This window comes from Oryctolagus cuniculus, chromosome 8 (genome assembly GCF_964237555.1).
Source record: "Oryctolagus cuniculus chromosome 8, mOryCun1.1, whole genome shotgun sequence".
Lineage (NCBI taxonomy): Eukaryota > Metazoa > Chordata > Mammalia > Lagomorpha > Leporidae > Oryctolagus > Oryctolagus cuniculus.
The window spans coordinates 131040957-131060911 of NC_091439.1; the positions used below are offsets into that span (position 1 = coordinate 131040957).

General features: G+C 50.7%; 1 long non-coding RNA gene across 3 annotated transcripts; it reads right to left on the minus strand.

The window, feature by feature from the left end:
* Positions 1 to 3175: 3175 nt before the first annotated feature.
* On the minus strand, positions 3176 to 17410 carry LOC138843416 (uncharacterized). 3 transcript variants are annotated; one of them, XR_011378113.1, is made up of 4 exons: positions 17297 to 17410; positions 7599 to 7636; positions 5183 to 5220; positions 3176 to 3433 (listed from the first exon to the last, which is right to left on the minus strand). It is a non-coding gene; the product is annotated as an uncharacterized lncRNA (long non-coding RNA). The 3 variants fall into 3 exon arrangements; XR_011378112.1 differs by lacking the exon at positions 17297 to 17410 and having other exon boundaries at positions 7599 to 7795; XR_011378111.1 differs by lacking the exons at positions 7599 to 7636; positions 17297 to 17410 and having other exon boundaries at positions 5183 to 7589.
* Positions 17411 to 19955: the final 2545 nt, after the last annotated feature.

A 19955-nucleotide genomic window follows, 5' to 3' on the forward strand; every position in this document is an offset into this window, starting at 1 on the left:
TCCAAAATGAAGATGTAAGTTACTTTCCTCAAGTCTCTACTGTGTGAGTGCTGAGAGAAAACTATTAACTGTTTCCCTATAGCAAGAATCGTGCCCATGAGTTGCAATTGACAAATTCCTTGAATCTCAGATTTTCTTTACCTCCTTTTCTGTCCCTTCTTTTGCAACTGGAAGGATTGACTTTAGGGTATTTCTTTCCTGATTCAAAACCTAGATGCATTGTGAAGGCATATATTTTTGTCCCTTTTATCCTGCAATTGTTGATGTCTCAGATTTTTCACACAACCATGCAGTCATCTCTAATGAGAAGAGATCCCATTAGTATCCTCCACTTTAGCATCATGAATGGAAATGCTTCATGTATTTCAGAATTTCAAAATAATGCTGCAATTAATCTAAAACATCATGCATCAAATGGATGTCTTACTGCTACCCTCTGAAATCCCATATGTGCTCTCTTATCTCTCCAATTTTCAAATGTAAAGATATTACCAACACATATGAAATCCTTTTATTCCAAGGACTATGCACATCTTCATTCCCCCATAGATAGCTGTCCCTCAGCATCTGTGGGGAATTGATTCCATGATCCCAAAAGATAACAAAATCCACAGATGCTCCTACCCCAATATCAAGTAGAACTGTATTTGCATATAATTTATGCCACCCTCACATATCCTTTTTAAGTGACCTCTACATCTCCTACACTACCTCCTACAAATTAACTGTTCTGTAAGGAATGGAACTTATACTTCAGAGAATAATGATAATGAGAAACTTTGCATCTTATATTCTCTTTCTGGATTTGGCTGAAACCACAGGATATGAAGAGCTGCCTGTACATTTTAGTGGGCATTAAGCAGAATAGAACTACCACAAAACATGATCATTTACCACAGAATTTAAAATTTTCCAGAGAATACTGAAAGCACCAGTGTAATTCCAGGTAGTGGAAAAAATATAGGAGCCAAGGTCTAGTGAGCCCAGGTGTTTATCTGTAATAGGGAATAATCAGATGGAGCTGCAATATAGGAAAACTTTATGAAATTTGTGTGAGAAAAGATTTCCAATCTCCCCCCTGGTATATGGCTATGTAGCAATCAAAGGAAGCTGAGAAATACACAGTTGTCTTCTGGCCCCCGAGTGACCCAGTGAGACCAGAAGAATGACCCAACTGAGCTGGGCCTCCCTCAAAGCCTTAATCATGTACAAATGACTATCGAAGCCAAGAAGTCACAGCGTAATTCTTTAGGTGAACAAAGATAGAAGTGCACAGATCACTGGGTATGTCTTCTATAAACTAAGCAAAGTAATGTGCTCTGCGTGTGAGAACAAGATTTTACATCATTCACTGGATTTACAGATTCACTAATATGGGCCATCAGTAAAATATGTTTAAAACAATAGAGATTTCCAATGAGAGACCTGAGCCTGGATCAAGGTGCAGCTATTTTAGAGTAGGCCTCCATCTCGTAACTCGGGCCTGAACCCTAAGCCAAAAGCTCCTGAAAAGAGAATAAACTTCCCTTGCGATAAACTCCCCTAGCAACAGCCAATCAGCAGATAGCAGGGAAATGCCTAAAGTTCCAGGTGTCTTTTCAGGCAGTTAAGGTGCTTGATGACATCCCGAAACCCTGCGGTTTGCCACCTACACCCAAGCGGCTCAGACCCTATACTTTAGCCAATCATTTTAAAAAGCATCAACCCCAAAGCCATCTTACCACCTTTACTAGGTCCATTCCCACCCTTGGATGCACTAATCAATCAGAGAATTTATGGTGACTTAAGAATATTTCAGATGATTTTGCTTACAAAATTGTTGATGGAGCTCAGATGTTCTGAAAATTCCCATTGAGTCCTGGAATGTGATTTGCATATTGAAGGTTTATGGGCATCATTGAAGGACTGTAGTACTGAATTTTTCCTAAATGACTTCGCATTGATGAAAATAAGATAGGAATTAAAATCGAGAAGACATATATGGAAAGATGCTATGATTCACGTTTTGCTCTGGACACAGTATAATGCCAAATTTTCCTACATAACAAATTAGTGGAGTGTGATCATGGCACTCTACAGTCAGGTAACTGAGCTTACTCTCTTTTAAAAGTGGGTGGGAACTGAGAATCACTTATGTTCTTTATGTCTTCAAGTTATAATATTTCATTATTAATGTATGATTTTCTGAAGATTCTTATAAAAGTAATATATGGTATAATGAACATCATCTTCAGGATATCCAGAATATTGAAAATAGTTATTTGTCCAGGAGACATCAACCATTTCATAAACGGTATAAAAACATAAATGTCAAAATAGAAAAAAATGAATAATTACAAAACAAAAAATAAAAAGATAAAAAAAGAACAAAAGCCCCTCAAAATGAAAAATGAGAACATAAAACTCAAAAAACATAGGGACTGGCACTGTGATCCAATGGGTTAACGCCCTGGCCTGAAGTGCCAGCATCCCAAATGGGCACCAGTTCAAGACCTGGCTGCTCCACTTTTGATCCAGCTCTCCACCATGGCCTGGGAAAGCAGTAGAAGATGGCCCAAGTGCTTGGGCCCTGCACCTGCGTGGGAGACACAGGAAAAGCTCCTGGCTTCAGATCAGCACAGCTCCGGCCATTGCAGCCAATTGGGGAGCAAACCACCAGATGGAAGACCTCTCTCTGCCTCTCCTCTCTCTGTGTAACTCTGATTTTCAAGTAAATAAATAAATCTTTAAAAAACTCAAAAAAATAGAATTAAAATGTGATTTGGTATGAACACGATTTTAAATCCATTCAAAGGATTTTATGGTATGCATCTTTATCAAATTTTGATGAGATTTTAGAATATGAGCTTTCATGAACTTTCTGTGACTTCATGATGAAAAAAAAATGTATGAAAATGCTATCATGAAAAAAACTATGTGTGGGTTTAAATTTTTTGTGCCAATATCAGCTCATATTTTCATTCTGTTTTTATATATTTCACTGTATTCTTAAATACTGATTTTATAGTAACTGTTGCATGTCCCCTTGAACAATGGAATTGGAAATTCAAGACTGAAATGGGTTGAGCTGAAATTTTGGAATCTGATCATTCCATATTCCTTTTTGAATAAGTTTGTGAAGTGTGAAGTGTACAACATGATTTCCACACAGTCAGAAAACATGACTCCTTTGAAGTCAGTTGCAAGCCAATTTGTTTATTTCTGGACAGAAAGAAAAATCTGTCAATTTTTTTTCTAAAAACACTCTTAGCTTCATGGTAGAGTGTAGGGAAATTAGTGATGTCCAGCTGTGAATATGCTACCACTGAATGAAATAAAATGATTCATTTTGGAGAGTTGGGCGGCCCCCTACTAGATGTGAGTTTTGCAGCTTGCTTTATAGGGTCGATTACTGTTGTTCCAAAGCACCAGATATGATGAGATGGTTCCATTTCTGTCGAAATAAAAAGTGAAATAATATTCTCAGACTCGGGAGATATCCCAATTCCTGATTAAAGAACTGCCCTCAAGATTTCCCCTAAGAAATGAGGTAAACATCATTAAACCAAAAGACACACATGAGAAGGAACTGATAATACATGTTTCCAGGTTATGAACCAAACTTCACCCTGTAAAAAAATTGCCTTTTGCCAATAATAACCTAGGTTTGCAGAGTGCTTGCTGGCACTACTGAGGAGAAGTTAAGAGGAAGCCCTGAGATACCATGCCAATGGAGCTCTTGAGTAACAGCGGACAGAGGACACAGCTGTGCCCTGGAATCCTCTTCCAATGCAGGATTCCGGTCAATCGCCCTACTTGACATGGGGTCAGATTCCAGGAGTGGCATTATTTATTTCACTGAAGATAAAACCTAAGTTTTCTTAGGACATATTCATAAAGTAAACTCAGTATGAGAGAGAGAGTGGCAAAAAAAGTACTTTAAAGCCAAGTGTCACACACTCATAAAGGAGTGTTTTCATGAGGTTTCTGAGACTTCATGCAAACAATTTAAGGAAAATATGTGTTATGAAAAAACATAGATATTATACTTTCTGAACCCAACAAATCCCCACTCTTCATTTTTAGAAGATTTACCTTTATCTTTGAATACTCTTTGTGTACAAAGCATTGGAATTAACCCCTGATGAAGCAAAAGAATAAGGGCAGGTAAACTGAAAGGACCTGGTAGTTTGGAAAGTGTCCATTCAGTGTGCAACTGCGAACACACATGGAACCACTTGATGCACAATGGTTGTCTTGGTGTAGGTGCCTCTTGGGCAATTCTCTACTCAGGAATTCCATCCATTCTTGGACAGAAACTGAATGTGTCAAGCAAAAACAGAAAACTTGTGCAAGCAGTCCTTCCTGTGAGGTTAAATGAAGTGCATGGGGAAAAAACCCTAAGCAGTCATGGTAACTGTGCTCTTCTGTAACTCAGAAGTCAGAGGACAGTGCACTGGGTGGGCCCATACCAAGCGCAGGCTTGGCATCCTCTCCGGCTGGAGAATTCACTCGGTCATTATACTGGACACTGGTCTGGTCTGCAGTAGCAGGGTAATTTGTTCTGCTGAAGAAACACCAGGGAGCAGGAAAAATAATGTTAGGTGAGAGCATGATACACTCATGGTGTGGATTTCAGGAGGTTTCTGAGACAGCTTAGAGATAAGCTTATGAAAAGATACAACTGATGAGCAAATTGATACCTAGCGTAAATGCTTTGTTGGACCAAAACAACTTCCTATTGTACCTTGATTCTTATATTTTAGTTTTTGTCTTTGAATACCAAATTGTCTTGCAGCATTAGAACTACTTTTAATGAAGGCAAAGAAAAAAATGAAACAAACTTGTAGCTTGGAAAATGTGAATTCAGTGTTGTACTGCCAACAAGTGTGAAGAAAACATGAAGACTATGTAGTCTTAGTTTATGGGCCTCATGGGCAATTCTCTACCAAGGAAGTTCACCCACCAGGGGAAGAAACTGAAGATATTTCAAGCAAAGTTTAAAAACAAACATTTTGAAACAGTAGTCCTTAGTCTTATGTTAAGTAAAATACAGAGAAAAGAAAAGAAAATCTTAAGAAAAAGAGATCCTAACTCAGTTTTCCAGCCACTTGGAATGCAGAGGACAGAAGACATAGGTGGGCCCATCTAGGCTCAGGCGTGGCATCCTGTGCCATTTCGAGATTTTGGCCATTCACCCTACCTGGTATTGTGTCAACAGCAGCGGTAGCATCAAAGCACCTGTTGAATGACAAACAAAAGTTGTCAAGATATTTCAGACAGCAGACCCATCTCAACCATCTGATGGCAGCAAAAAAATTTGAAATCCAAGCAAATTGGCTCCTATTGTGGACTTGAATGAGTTTTCTGATACATCATTAAAATCAGTTTCTTAAAGTATGGATAATGAAAAAAAGCTCATAGTTTAATAATTTTAGAACAAAATTCTTGTTTAAATTCATTTTTAGTTTTTTTCTCCTTTTATCCTTGACTATTATTTGTATCTTAACAATCGCAACTACTCTTTCAGAAGACAAAAAGATTATGATAAAAATCAAAGGTCTGGTAACTTGGAAAGTGCCCATTTGGTGTTTCTCTAGGAGTCAAGGATAGAATAGGAGGAATACAAAATGGAGTAGATGAGGTTAAGTGCCCCACGGGAAATTCCCTGGCAAGGAACTCCATGCTTCCTGCACAGGATCTGAAGAGTCCAAGCCAAGTTAGAAAACTTCTACAAACATTTCTGCACAATAATTCTTAGTGTAAAGTTAAAAGATTTGTACAGAAAGATAAAATCCTGGTGCTTTGGCACAGTAGGTTAACCCTCCACCTGCGGCGCCAGCATCTCATATAGGTACCGGTCCTAGTCCCAGTTGCTTCTCTTCTGGTCCAGCCCTCCACCATGGCCTGGGAAAGCAGTAGAAGTTGGCCCAAGTACTCTAGCCCCTGCACCCATGTGGAAGGCCTGGAAGAAGCTCTTGTCTGCTGGCTTTGGACCGGTGCAGCTCTGGCTAGTGTGGTCATTTGGGGAGTGAACCAACAGATGGAAGACCTTTCTCTGTCTCTCACTGTCTGTAATTCTACCTCTCAAATAAATTTAAAAAATTTTTAAAATAGAGAAAACCCCAAGGAATCAGGCCAGCTGTCCTCATAATAAGTAAGAAAAAGAGGAGAGAAAACATCAGTAGGCCCACTGCAAGGTTAGGCCTGATATCCTCTCCCAGTGGAAGATTTTTGTCAGTCACCATATTTGACACTGGGTGGGCTTCCCCTGGAGTGTCATTCATTCCACTGCAGAAAAAAATAAAGCTCTCTTAAAACATTTTCATAAGAGACTCATCTCAGTATCAGATAGTAATAACAAATTACTTTAAATACCAGCATCCTACACTTACAATGGGGATTTTCATGAGGTTTCTGAGACTTCATGTAGAAAAGCTAAGGAAAATATATGTTCTGGATTCATTTTTAGGTGTCTTATTTTACCTTTGAACACTATTTGTGTAGAAAGCACTGAAATTACCCTGCATTATGGCAAAGGCGTAAGGAGATACTGATACTATCTGGTAACACGAAAAGTGTCCATGCAGCGTGCAACTGTGAGGCAACGATAGAGTAACAATGCAAAACACTTTTCTTATTTTAGGTGCCTCTTGGGCAATTCTCTACCCAGGAATTCCGTCCATTCTTCATGCACAGAAACTGAGGATGTCAAACAACATTAGAAAACATGCACAAGCATTCTAGAAAACGTAGTTCATACTGTGAGGTGAAATGAAGTTTATCGGGAAAAAATATCCTAAGGGATCATGTCAACTGTGCTCTCCAGTAACTCAGAAGACAGAGTACAGTAGACACGGGTGGTCCCATAGAAGGTCAGACTTCTCACCTTCTACCACTGGAGGATTTTGGTCAGTGAATATACGTGACACTGTTCTGGTTTGGAGTGGTGGGGGAAATTTCTTATGTTGAAGAAAAACCAGGAGTTATCTTAGTATATTTGAAGACAACATATTCATTTCAACATGGAGCAACAGTAAAAGAAAAAATATACTGAAACATAATACACCCATGATGTGGACTTCATGAGGCTTCTAAGAGGTAAGTTTATGTAAATACAATGAATGAAAACTTGATGCACAGGTTTAACAATCTGGGGGAGCAAAACAAGTCCTCATGCTAACTTCCTTCTTACATTGTTTAATTTTTGCCTTTGAATGCATTGTGTACTGACCGTTACACTACCCCTTGGTAAAGCCAAAGGAAAAGGATGGAAAAAAATGAAAGCAACTGGCAAGTTGGAACATTCCCACTCAGTGTACTCCAGCAAACAAATGATAGAAAAACAAGAAGCAAAACACTAGTCTTAGTTTAGATACCTCAATGACAATTCTCTACTAAAGTACTCCTTCCTGTGAGGAAACTAAGGTTTTCAAGCAAAGTGAGAAAACTCAAACAGATATTTTTGAAAAGTAGTCCCTAGTGTTAGGTTAAAGGAAGTGCATAGAAATGAAGAAAAATACTAAGGAATGATGCTAACTGAACTCTCAGTAACTCAGAATGCAGAGGACAGAAGGCTTCAGCTGCCACTGAAAATTGTTTTTACTCTGTCATCATACCTTACACTGATTCGTACTCCAGGGTAGCATTAAATCACCTGTGGAAGGTAAATCAAAAGTTTTCTTAGGATATTTTCAGAACACAATCATTTTATCAACTGACAACAGGAAAACATTATTTGAACCCATAGAAATACATGCTCATAATGTGGATTTTCATGAGTTTTCTGACACAAGATAAACATAGGTTTATTTTTATTTTTTTATTTATTTATTTATTTATTTATTTTTGAAAGGCAGAGTGGACAGTGAGAGAGAGGTAGAGAAAGGTCTTCCCTTACCGTTGGTTCACCCTCCAATGGCTGCTGCGGCCGGCGCACCTCGCTGATCCTATGGCAGGAGCCAGGTACTTCTCCTGGTCTCCCATGGGGTGCAGGGCCCAAGGACTTGGGCCATCCTCCACTGCACTCCCTTCCCTAGCCACAGCAGAGAGCTGGCCTGGAAGAGGGACAACCGGGACAGAATCCGGCACCCCGAATGGGACTAGAACCCGGTGTGCCGGCGCTGCAAGGCGGAGGATTAGCCTAGTGAGCTGCGGCGCCGGCCAGACATAGGTTTATAAAGATAGGTACAATGAGAAAGCGGCTCATAATAATTCAGCAACAAAAATGCCAATTTCAAATATATCCTTAGATTCCTTATTTTTATCCTTAAATATCGTTTGTGACTTACCAATTGCAAACACCCCTCAATAAAGAAAAAGCCAGGTATAGACAAAAGGAAAGGATACGGTAACTTGGAAAGTGCCCATTCCGTGTTCTGCTGGGAGCCACACAGAGAACAACATGAAACAAAAGCTTTGCCTTAGATTAGAGCCCTCAAGGACAATCTCTGCCGAGCAATTCCATCCTTCCTGGAGAACCACCGAAGAGACCGAGTCAAGTTAGTGGTCACATGAACATTTTGAAAATGGATTCTTTGTGTAAACTTAAAGAAACTGTATGGAAGTAAGAAGAAATCCTAAGGAAATACACCAAAGTGCTTTTCAGTAACTAAGAAGATAAAGTGCAAAAGGAAAGTGTGGTCCCACTCTAGATTCAGGCTGAATATTCACACAGTGAAGATCATGGTCAGTCACACACCTTGACACTGATTGGATTTCCATTGTGGTGTTACTTATTCTGTTGATGGAAAGAACTAAGGCTGTCTAATGATGTTTTCAGAAAACAGACCCATATCAATACGCACATGGTGTAAAATAAATTATTTTACATCCCACCATGTTTAATTCATAATGATGATTGTCATGAACTTTATGGTACCCCAAAACAGAAGTAAAGGAAAATGCATGAGAACAAAACAGATAGATAGGAGAGTTGTTAAACAATTCCTATTTTAAATTTCTTCAAGATGTTTTATTTGTATTTGAACAGCAGCTGAGAACAAAGCATCAGATGACCTTAGGCTATAGCAAAGGGGTAAAGATAGACAATCGCCAAGTTTCTGGTAACTTGCAAAGTGCCCATAGAATGTGCAGCTGTTGGCCAGTGAGAGATGATGCGCTTCCACATGACGGTCTTGTACAGGTGTCACGTGGGCAAATCTCTATCGAGGAAGTACGTCCTTCCGTGACAGAAACTAAAGGTTTCAGGAACATTAAGAAAACATAGCCAAACGTTCTGGGAAAAGCAGCTCTCAGCATTATCTTGAAAGCATGGCAGACATACTGAAGAGGAGTTCTCAGAACTTATGCCACATGAAATCTTCAGCATCTCATAGATCAGAGGACATAAAACATATGGACCCCTACTGAGCTGAGGCATGGTATCATTTGCCACTGGAAGGCTCTGCTCAGTCACCACGCCTGATTCTGGGTCTGACTCCAGTGAGACTATCATACTTCCTGTGGAAGAAAAAACAAAAGTTGCCTAAGCAGATTTTCAGATGCAGATCCAACTCCATGTCAGAAAGCAGGAACAGAAGTGATCTCCAACCCAAACAACACATTCTCATAATGTGGATGTGCACAAGTTTTCTGAGACATAACAAGGGTAAGTCTACAAAAATCCAAATTAGGAGAAAATGGGGAGATGTTGTCATGTTTTGAGAGAAAAACAACTGGCAAGTTGAAAATCATTCTTAGAGGTTTATGTCCTTGGCAATCATTTGAGTTTAAAGAATTTCCCTTCCACTTGGAGAAAATGAGACAACAGTCATAGATGAAAAGAAAGGATCCAGTAATTCAGAAAGTGCTCTCTCCATGTCCCAGTGGGAGCCACGAAAGAACAATATGATGCACAACCCACTGTCCTAGTACAGGAGCCACATGGATAACTCCATCAGGAATCCGGTCCCTCCTGGACAGCAACTGAAGACTTAAATTCAACATGACAAAGTCATGCAAATATTTAGGCAAGTTTATCCTTCATGGAGGGCTCCAGAAATGTAGATAGGATGCGACAAGCTACTAAGCAACCATGCCGACTCTTCAGTAAAGCAATAGACAGAATACAAATGACACGGTTGACACATGCCAAGCTCAGGCATGCCCTTCTCTTCGCATGGAGGATTTGGACCAGGTATATGTGTGGCAATGGTTAGGATTTCCAAGTTGGTTAGATTGACTCCGCTGCAGATATACCTAAAAGTGTCTTCGGATAGGTTGAGAAAACACACTCAACCTGCTATTACAAGCAAATCAATGATTTGACATCCCAGCAAATGGCACTCAAAATCAACACTTTCTGGAGGTTTCTGAGACATCATAAACTAAGAATCAACTACATATCAGAAGTACCAAATGCAAAGCTAGAATACTACAAGGAAAAAAGTGTGTGGCACGCGGTGGTATAGAACTTGTGTACCAAGCATTGCAGTGACCATAAACAGCTGCAAAAGCATAAGGAGAGAGAAACTGAACATCTTTGTGATCTTGGGAAGCGCATACTGAGTGTAGAGCCACAGGAAGCAAACTGGCTGTCTCAGTAAATGTGCCCCAGGGGCAATGTTGTACCTAGGAACTCTATCCTTCCAGGCCAGAACATCAAAGGTTTCCAGCAACCTAAGAAACACAAAGGAAAAATGGAAAAAGCAACCCCTAGTGTTCAGAGAAAGGATCAGCAGAGAATATCAAAGGAACTTGTAAGGCATTCTGGTATTTGAGCACATCAAGTGCTCAAGAGAACAGAGGTTAGAACAGAAGTGTACCCAAAGGGAGACTGGTGCTAGCATCATTGGACACATTTGGAGTTTGATCAGTTATCAGACCATCCTAAATGTCAGATTCCCATGTAATCATCAGGTCTTTCGGTAAGGGAAAGAAAATAAGTCCTCGGTGATTTTTCACATCAGAGAGGAATAAAATCAGTATTTCTGAAACACAGAGATGAACACACTCACAATGGATGTTCCTGACAATTCTGACTCATGTTCCTGTACATGCAAACATGCATTAAGGGAAATGGCTCATGGATTTCAAACAGCTAGAGTAAAATCATTTCCTGCGCTCCACTCATTCTTAAAGGTTTTCTTTCTGTCCAGGGACATATCTTGATACTCCTAATTGCAAAGACAATTCCAGACAGCCAAAGAATAGAGAAAGATGTAATGAGAGATCTGGTAACATACAAATGGCACAAATGGTGTCTACCTGGGAGACAAGTAAAGTCACAGGTGGTCCAAGAGTGTTTTTTAGTTTGGTACCATCTCAGACAATATCTGAAAAATTTTCTACTATATTTACAAATGTTCGAATGGGGAACACAGGAATGGAAAAACATGCAAATATAGGTGCAGGTTGGCTCCACTGCACACTGGAGCATTAGGTTCAGCGAGAAGACTTGACACTTGATTAGAGTTCTGCTATTATTTCATCCATGGAAGGATCCAGGCATACTGAACTGAGTGACTGAGAAGACAGATTTCATTCAGCATTAGTATAGAGTAACAAAAAATAACTTCCTAACTAAAGAGTAAGGAAGAAAAACTAAAAGGCTCTGCGAACATTCAAAAATGCCGAGTCGTTATGCAGCAGTGTTCAGCCAATGATAGGACTCACGAGGACAAAAGGCAGTCATGGAGGACACGACTTGCACACGAGCACTTCTACACTGAAGAAACGCATCCATGTTAAGCAGAAGGATGAAGATTCCAAAACAGGTAGAAAACACAGACATATTTTCAGAAAAAGGAGACACTTAGGAATAACACTCCACCACAAAAATGTCACGACAAAAAGGAACAACAGCAGTAACTCTAAAGCACAAACCACACATGAGCCAAACAGATTGTTCCTAAGTTCAAATGAGGGCGCTACAAGTTTGGGGACAACGATCTGTAACAAGATTACAGAGACCACAGAACCTACAAAAAACCAGAATGAAACAGAAAATCTTGGATTCACAGAAAGAGGTCACTGAGAAAAATGTCCTAAATCATGGCAAATTACAGGAAACAAAGTACATATTACAGTGCAAAGGCAAATTGGGCACAGAGAGAGAGAGAAAACTGTAACACTCAGAGACAAAAAAAAAAAAAAAAAAAAAAGGAAGCCTTTAAGGAAGCTGAAGAAAATCGAAGCAAAAGAGACGGAAAAAGCAGCGTTAAAGACAGCTAAAACACTGGAGGAAAAAATGAAAGATATATGTAAGCAAAAGAGAGAGAAATCCTAGGTCACAGGACACCTTCTGGTAACGAAGAACTTTCCAGAAGCTTCCCGGTCCCGGAGGCAATAGGAAAGCCCGTTCTCACTAAAGGAGCCCCGGCAGCCCAGCGGGCTCCCAGGGGCAGAGGACACAAGGCACACGGGCCCCTACCGTGGTCGTGGTCGTGGTCGTGGTCGTGGTCGTGGTCGTGGTCGTGGTCAGCCTCGGTGCTGGGAGTCATGGTTGGGAGCGGCACGTCCGGAACAGGTTACCGGGTGCCGGGCTCGGCGTCTGCGGAAGAAGAAGAGACATCACACACTTGGCCTGAGTGAGGGTCTTTGCCGACAACACACCTGCCTCCGCCTAGGAAACCAGGCAGAGAAATGTTCTCCCGGCCCCACACCTCCCGACGCCTCATGTGGGTGGGTGCCTAGGTCAGTGCGGAGACAGCATGGGCGCCTGCCTGCCTAGGCCACAAAGAATCCCGACCAAGGGAAACGGGTGGCACCGGGGCCAGGGCGAGGGCGCGCCGTCCCCCCTTGTGCGTTGGGCCGCGCAAGGCCTTGGTGCCACCCCACCCTCCAAGTGGGTTCCCCTCCTTGGCCAGGGCTGGCGGGCTAAGAGCGGCCCTTCCCTTCCACACGGCAAGGCGACGAGGAAGGGGAAGTGAAAGGATCCAGGAACCAGGCAAGGGCCACCTCCGGGTTCCAGGGGCAGCCAAGAAAGAACCTGACGGCACCCAGCCAGCCCCCTGTCTCAGGGGAGGGGCCTGGTGGGCACACCTCGAGCAATCCTCTGGGCCCTCCAGGACGGCAACTGAGCACCGTGTCCGGCACGGGCTCAGTCCAGCCAGGCCCCGCTGGACGGCTCCCCGCACGGGGGCGAGAGGGGAGAAAAGCGGACGGAGCAACCGCGCCCTCTCTCATCTGCGCCCACTCAGGGCACGGAGGACAGACGGGCCCGCGTGGCTGGCTCCACACACCAGCCCGGGTCTGGTCTGGGCCACGAGCGCACGACTGGGAACTGGCCCATCCAGGACACTGGGTCAGATTCTCCTGGTGGCCCGCCGGACTACACGGCAGACAACTCCCCAGCTGCCTGGGGGCACGGCACGGGTCCAGAACACGCTCGTGCCAGCGTCAGAGGGCACATCGAGGACTTGTCCTCAGGCAGCGGCCACGCCTCCTGGACGCTGTCCCGGGAGCTCGGAGACCAGCCAACGCCAAGAGGAAGGCAAGGACGTCTCAGGAGAGGCAGAGGCACAGAGCACCATCCTCGCGGAGCCCAGCGTGCCCGCGCCTAAGTCCGCTGCGCACACTGGGCCACCAGGGGCAGTGGGGCACTCCACGCTGGGTCCCATGAGGCTTCTGCACTCGCAGCCTCCATGGCAACGCCAGGCATGCGGGCTGGGCGTGCTGCACCAGACCCCCGGGGTCATGGCGGGAGCAGACGTGGGGGGCGGGGAAGCCTACGCCCCTCCCGCACGGCTTAGCAGACCACCACGCAGAGAAACGGACAACCTGCGGACAGGCCCAGGCAGCGTGCAGCCAACCAGAGAACCCGGGAGGACACACGGCCCCGTCTCGGAGCGCCTGACTCGCACCGCGGCCCCTCTCTCCCCAGGGAGCACATCCTTCCCGGGCAGAGCCCCGAGGACGTCCCCGCAGCTCCAGAGCACAGGCCAGCGTTTCGGGACAAGGAATCGCATGGCGACACCTTCCCGGTCCCGGAGGCAATAGGAAAGCCCGTTCTCGCTCAAGGAGCCCCGGCAGCCCAGCGGGCTCCCAGGGGCAGAGGACACAAGGCACACGGGCCCCTACCGTGGTCGTGGTCGTGGGCGTGGGCGTGGTCGTGGTCGTGGTCGTGGTCGTGGTCAGCCTCGGTGCTGGGAGTCATGGTTGGGAGCGGCACGTCCGGAACAGGTTCCCGGGTGCCGGGCTCGGCGTCTGCGGAAGAAGAAGAGACATCACACACTTGGCCTGAGTGAGGGTCTTTGCCGACAACACACCTGCCTCCGCCTAGGAAACCAGGCAGAGAAATGTTCTCCCGGCCCCACACCTCCCGACGCCTCATGTGGGTGGGTGCCTAGGTCAGTGCGGAGACAGCATGGGCGCCTGCCTGCCTAGGCCACAAAGAATCCCGACCAAGGGAAACGGGTGGCACCGGGGCCAGGGCGAGGGCCCGCCGTCCCCCCTTGTGCGTTGGGCCGCGCAAGGCCTTGGTGCCACCCCACCCTCCAAGTGGGTTCCCCTCCTTGGCCAGGGCTGGCGGGCTAAGAGCGGCCCTTCCCTTCCACACGGCAAGGCGACGAGGAAGGGGAAGTGAAAGGATCCAGGAACCAGGCAAGGGCCACCTCCGGGTTCCAGGGGCAGCCAAGAAAGAGCCTGACGGCACCCAGCCAGCCCCCTGTCTCAGGGCAGGGGCCTGGTGGGCACACCTCGAGCAATCCTCTGGGCCCTCCAGGACGGCAACTGAGCACCGTGTCCGGCACGGGCTCAGTCCAGCCAGGCCCCGCTGGACGGCTCCCCGCACGGGGGCGAGAGGGGAGAAAAGCGGACGGAGCAACCGCGCCCTCTCTCATCTGCGCCCACTCAGGGCACGGAGGACAGACGGGCCCGCGTGGCTGGCTCCACACACCAGCCCGGGTCTGGTCTGGGCCACGAGCGCACGACTGGGAACTGGCCCATCCAGGACACTGGGTCAGATTCTCCTGGTGGCCCGCCGGACTACACGGCAGACAACTCCCCAGCTGCCTGGGGGCACGGCACGGGTCCAGAACACGTTCGTGCCAGCGTCAGAGGGCACATCGAGGACTTGTCCTCAGGCAGCGGCCACGCCTCCTGGACGCTGTCCCGGGAGCTCGGAGACCAGCCAACGCCAAGAGGAAGGCAAGGACGTCTCAGGAGAGGCAGAGGCACAGAGCACCATCCTCGCGGAGCCCAGCGTGCCCGCGCCTAAGTCCGCTGCGCACACTGGGCCACCAGGGGCAGTGGGGCACTCCACGCCGGGTCCCATGAGGCTTCTGCACTCGCAGCCTCCGTGGCAATGCCAGGCATGCGGGCTGGGCGTGCTGCACCAGACCCCCGGGGTCATGGCGGGAGCAGACGTGGGGGGCGGGGAAGCCTACGCCCCTCCCGCACGGCTTAGCAGACCACCACGCAGAGAAACGGACAACCTGCGCACAGGCCCAGGCAGCGTGCAGCCAACCAGAGAACCCGGGAGGACACACGGCCCCGTCTCGGAGCGCCTGACTCGCACCGCGGCCCCTCTCTCCCCAGGGAGCACATCCTTCCCAGGCAGAGCCACGAGGACGTCCCCGCAGCTCCAGAGCACAGGCCAGCGTTTCGGGACAAGGAATCGCATGGCGACACCTTCCCGGTCCCGGAGGCAATAGGAAAGCCCGTTCTCGCTCAAGGAGCCCCGGCAGCCCAGCGGGCTCCCAGGGGCAGAGGACACAAGGCACACGGGCCCCTACCGTGGTCGTGGTCGTGGTCGTGGTCGTGGTCGTGGTCGTGGTCAGCCTCGGTGCTGGGAGTCATGGTTGGGAGCGGCACGTCCGGAACAGGTTCCCGGGTGCCGGGCTCGGCGTCTGCGGAAGAAGAGACATCACACACTTGGCCTGAGTGAGGGTCTTTGCCGACAACACACCTGCCTCCGCCTAGGAAACCAGGCAGAGAAATGTTCTCCCGGCCCCACACCTCCCGACGCCTCATGTGGGTGGGTGCCTAGGTCAGTGCGGAGACAGCATGGGCGCCTGCCTGCCTAGGCCACAAAGAATCCCGACCAAGGGAAACGGGTGGCACCGGGGCCAGGGCGAGGGCCCGCCGTCCCCCCTTGTGCGTTGGGCCGCGCAAGGCCTTGGTGCCACCCCACCCTCCAAGTGGGTTCCCCTCCTTGGCCAGGGCTGGCGGGCTAAGAGCGGCCCTTCCCTTCCACACGGCAAGGCGACGAGGAAGGGGAAGTGAAAGGATCCAGGAACCAGGCAAGGGCCACCTCCGGGTTCCAGGGGGAGCCAAGAAAGAGCCTGACGGCACCCAGCCAGGCCCCTGTCTCAGGGGAGGGGCCTGGTGGGCACACCTCGAGCAATCCTCTGGGCCCTCCAGGACGGCAACTGAGCACCGTGTCCGGCACGGGCTCAGTCCAGCCAGGCCCCGCTGGACGGCTCCCCGCACGGGGGCGAGAGGGGAGAAAAGCGGACGGAGCAACCGCGCCCTCTCTCATCTGCGCCCACTCAGGGCACGGAGGACAGACGGGCCCGCGTGGCTGGCTCCACACACCAGCCCGGGTCCGGTCTGGGCCACGAGCGCACGACGGGGAACTGGCCCATCCAGGACACTGGGTCAGATTCTCCTGGTGGCCCGCCGGACTACACGGCAGACAACTCCCCAGCTGCCTGGGGGCACGGCACGGGTCCAGAACACGCTCGTGCCAGCGTCAGAGGGCACATCGAGGACTTGTCCTCAGGCAGTGGCCACGCCTCCTGGACGCTGTCCCGGGAGCTCGGAGACCAGCCAACGCCAAGAGGAAGGCAAGGACGTCTCAGGAGAGGCAGAGGCACAGAGCACCACCCTCGCGGAGCCCAGCGTGCCCGCGCCTAAGTCCGCTGCGCACACTGGGCCACCAGGGGCAGTGGGGCACTCCACGCCGGGTCCCATGAGGCTTCTGCACTCGCAGCCTCTGTGGCAACGCCAGGCATGCGGGCTGGGCGTGCTGCACCAGACCCCCGGGGTCATGGCGGGAGCAGACGTGGGGGGCGGGGAAGCCTACGCCCCTCCCGCACGGCTTAGCAGACCACCACGCAGAGAAACGGACAACCTGCGCACAGGCCCAGGCAGCGTGCAGCCAACCAGAGAACCCGGGAGGACACACGGCCCCGTCTCGGAGCGCCTGACTCGCACCGCGGCCCCTCTCTCCCCAGGGAGCACATCCTTCCCGGGCAGAGCCCCGAGGACGTCCCCGCAGCTCCAGAGCACAGGCCAGCGTTTCGGGACAAGGAATCGCATGGCGACACCTTCCCGGTCCCGGAGGCAATAGGAAAGCCCGTTCTCGCTCAAGGAGCCCCGGCAGCCCAGCGGGCTCCCAGGGGCAGAGGACACAAGGCACACGGGCCCCTACCGTGGTCGTGGTCGTGGTCGTGGTCGTGGTCGTGGTCAGCCTCGGTGCTGGGAGTCATGGTTGGGAGCGGCACGTCCGGAACAGGTTCCCGGGTGCCGGGCTCGGCGTCTGCGGAAGAAGAAGAGACATCACACACTTGGCCTGAGTGAGGGTCTTTGCCGACAACACACCTGCCTCCGCCTAGGAAACCAGGCAGAGAAATGTTCTCCCGGCCCCACACCTCCCGACGCCTCATGTGGGTGGGTGCCTAGGTCAGTGCGGAGACAGCATGGGCGCCTGCCTGCCTAGGCCACAAAGAATCCCGACCAAGGGAAACTGGTGGCACCGGGGCCAGGGCGAGGGCCCGCCGTCCCCCCTTGTGCGTTGGGCCGCGCAAGGCCTTGGTGCCACCCCACCCTCCAAGTGGGTTCCCCTCCTTGGCCAGGGCTGGCGGGCTAAGAGCGGCCCTTCCCTTCCACATGGCAAGGCGACGAGGAAGGGGAAGTGAAAGGATCCAGGAACCAGGCAAGGGCCACCTCCGGGTTCCAGGGGCAGCCAAGAAAGAGCCTGACGGCACCCAGCCAGCCCCCTGTCTCAGGGGAGGGGCCTGGTGGGCACACCTCGAGCAATCCTCTGGGCCCTCCAGGACGGCAACTGAGCACCGTGTCCGGCACGGGCTCAGTCCAGCCAGGCCCCGCTGGACGGCTCCCCGCACGGGGGCGAGAGGGGAGAAAAGCGGACGGAGCAACCGCGCCCTCTCTCATCTGCGCCCACTCAGGGCACGGAGGACAGACGGGCCCGCGTGGCTGGCTCCACACACCAGCCCGGGTCTGGTCTGGGCCACGAGCGCACGACTGGGAACTGGCCCATCCAGGACACTGGGTCAGATTCTCCTGGTGGCCCGCCGGACTACACGGCAGACAACTCCCCAGCTGCCTGGGGGCACGGCACGGGTCCAGAACACGCTCGTGCCAGCGTCAGAGGGCACATCGAGGACTTGTCCTCAGGCAGCGGCCACGCCTCCTGGACGCTGTCCCGGGAGCTCGGAGACCAGCCAACGCCAAGAGGAAGGCAAGGACGTCTCAGGAGAGGCAGAGGCACAGAGCACCATCCTCGCGGAGCCCAGCGTGCCCGCGCCTAAGTCCGCTGCGCACACTGGGCCACCAGGGGCAGTGGGGCACTCCACGCCGGGTCCCATGAGGCTTCTGCACTCGCAGCCTCCGTGGCAACGCCAGGCATGCGGGCTGGGCGTGCTGCACCAGACCCCCGGGGTCATGGCGGGAGCAGACGTGGGGGGCGGGGAAGCCTACGCCCCTCCCGCACGGCTTAGCAGACCACCACGCAGAGAAACGGACAACCTGCGCACAGGCCCAGGCAGCGTGCAGCCAACCAGAGAACCCGGGAGGACACACGGCCCCGTCTCGGAGCGCCTGACTCGCACCATGGCCCCTCTCTCCCCAGGGAGCACATCCTTCCCGGGCAGAGCCCCGAGGACGTCCCCGCAGCTCCAGAGCACAGGCCAGCGTTTCGGGACAAGGAATCGCATGGCGACACCTTCCCGGTCCCGGAGGCAATAGGAAAGCCCGTTCTCGCTCAAGGAGCCCCGGCAGCCCAGCGGGCTCCCAGGGGCAGAGGACACAAGGCACACGGGCCCCTACCGTGGTCGTGGTCGTGGTCGTGGTCGTGGTCGTGGTCAGCCTCGGTGCTGGGAGTCATGGTTGGGAGCGGCACGTCCGGAACAGGTTCCCGGGTGCCGGGCTCGGCGTCTGCGGAAGAAGAAGAGACATCACACACTTGGCCTGAGTGAGGGTCTTTGCCGACAACACACCTGCCTCCGCCTAGGAAACCAGGCAGAGAAATGTTCTCCCGGCCCCACACCTCCCGACGCCTCATGTGGGTGGGTGCCTAGGTCAGTGCGGAGACAGCATGGGCGCCTGCCTGCCTAGGCCACAAAGAATCCCGACCAAGGGAAACGGGTGGCACCGGGGCCAGGGCGAGGGCGCGCCGTCCCCCCTTGTGCGTTGGGCCGCGCAAGGCCTTGGTGCCACCCCACCCTCCAAGTGGGTTCCCCTCCTTGGCCAGGGCTGGCGGGCTAAGAGCGGCCCTTCCCTTCCACACGGCAAGGCGACGAGGAAGGGGAAGTGAAAGGATCCAGGAACCAGGCAAGGGCCACCTCCGGGTTCCAGGGGCAGCCAAGAAAGAACCTGACGGCACCCAGCCAGGCCCCTGTCTCAGGGGAGGGGCCTGGTGGGCACACCTCGAGCAATCCTCTGGGCCCTCCAGGACGGCAACTGAGCACCGTGTCCGGCACGGGCTCAGTCCAGCCAGGCCCCGCTGGACGGCTCCCCGCACGGGGGCGAGAGGGGAGAAAAGCGGACGGAGCAACCGCGCCCTCTCTCATCTGCGCCCACTCAGGGCACGGAGGACAGACGGGCCCGCGTGGCTGGCTCCACACACCAGCCCGGGTCTGGTCTGGGCCACGAGCGCACGACTGGGAACTGGCCCATCCAGGACACTGGGTCAGATTCTCCTGGTGGCCCGCCGGACTACACGGCAGACAACTCCCCAGCTGCCTGGGGGCACGGCACGGGTCCAGAACACGCTCGTGCCAGCGTCAGAGGGCACATCGAGGACTTGTCCTCAGGCAGCGGCCACGCCTCCTGGACGCTGTCCCGGGAGC